The following is a 1,519-nucleotide window of genomic DNA, read 5'->3' as shown; positions in this document are numbered from 1 at the left end:
TTACAGCTTTTACATGACTACTGAAACTAAGGTCTGTCTTCAGAATCATACCAAGATTCCTGACTTGATTTTTAGTTGTTTGACCCCTAGAGTCAAGGTATGCGTTCACCTTGAGAACTTCATCTTTGTTTCCAAATGCAATGACTTCAGCTTTCTCCTTGTTTAACTGAAGAAAGTTCTGGCACATCCAACTGTTAATTTCATCAATGCATTAACAGAGGGAGTCAATGGGGCTGTAGTCATTTGGAGATAAGGCTAGGTAAATCTGGGTATCATCAGCATAGCTGTGATAGGCAATTTGGTTCTTTCTCATTATTTGACTTAGTGGGAGCATATACAGGCTAAACAAGAGCGGTGCAAGAATTGAGCCTTGTGGGACTCTGCATGTCATGGATGTCCATCTAGACTTATGCTATCCTATACTCACATAATAACCTCTCCCTTCTAAGTATTCACACAAGCTCACATCACACACCTGCAGCGTTTCTGTAAACGGAGAAAACAGAATAAAGCTATATAGGCTACATAAAATGGAATATATAGGCCTATACACAAAATATATTTCACTTAAATCATTAACAGGTTAACAAAACAAAAGAAAAAAAATTGTGTTAGGGTTGGGGTTAGGGCTGTGCCGATATAGCCTATATGTGAAGGATGATGTTTTACGTCGATAATGCGAGTGAAGAACAAAGCCTATAGTTTACATAAATAATAGGTTAGCATCCAGATACTTTGCGAATATGGAAACATTTGGATTTGTGCAGAATGAGTGAGGTAGGCTTCAGTTTCATCTTTAAATTAATTCGTTTTGCCTTGATGCTTATATTTAGCCTAAATACAACTGTTGTGGAGAGAAGGGAACTAAAATAGCCTAATTGTGTTTGTAATTTTGCGTTTATTTACCATTATTTTAGCCTACATTTTTTATGAATGTAATAATAAAATGAAACGTACAGCCTACTAATTTAGGCAGTTTTTTCCTCTCAAAACGCTTATAGGAGTAGCGTTTTTTTTTCTTTTTATCCATGCTGAAACATTTTTAAATATCTTGAAAAAACTATTTAATATTTTTATTGCATTGACAGTTTTTTTTATTTTGTTTAATACATTTGGTCTTTGGTAAATCTAGAAAAGATGATGCTGTACTGGCTATGACTAAGAGAGATCATTCAAGACTCATGTTTTTTTCTTTTTGAGTAAATTAAACGTTGTACTTTATTATTATTACTATTATTGGCAAAAAAAAGTTTAAAAATAACGTTATTAACCGGTATGTTTTCCACTCAAACCGATTTCACAGAGGAACACAGGAACAGAAACGTTCAAATACCGATTCTGCTCGGAGTGAACCAATCTTTTTTTTTTCTTCTCGTTTTTAAGCCCTACTTTATGCAATTGACCAATATTGGTATTGGTCAAAAAAATCCTATCTGTGCATCCCTAATATATATATATATATATATATATATATATATATATATATATATATTAGGGCTGTCAATCGATTAAAATATTT

The 1,519-nt window shown here is 33.0% G+C and overlaps 1 protein-coding gene across 1 annotated transcript in view; it reads right to left on the bottom strand.

Moving 5' to 3' along the window:
* Window positions 1-1,519, bottom strand: part of LOC107588001 (protein sidekick-2-like) — a 73,772-nt gene that overhangs the window by 29,692 nt on the left and 42,561 nt on the right. The window lies entirely within an intron of this gene.

This window comes from Sinocyclocheilus grahami, unplaced genomic scaffold, assembly GCF_001515645.1.
Source record: "Sinocyclocheilus grahami isolate Dianchi unplaced genomic scaffold, SAMN03320097.WGS_v1.1 scaffold97.1, whole genome shotgun sequence".
NCBI classification, from domain to species: domain Eukaryota; kingdom Metazoa; phylum Chordata; class Actinopteri; order Cypriniformes; family Cyprinidae; genus Sinocyclocheilus; species Sinocyclocheilus grahami.
The sequence above is the reverse complement of the archived record's forward strand: the minus strand, read 5'-3'. Positions and strand labels throughout refer to the sequence as shown.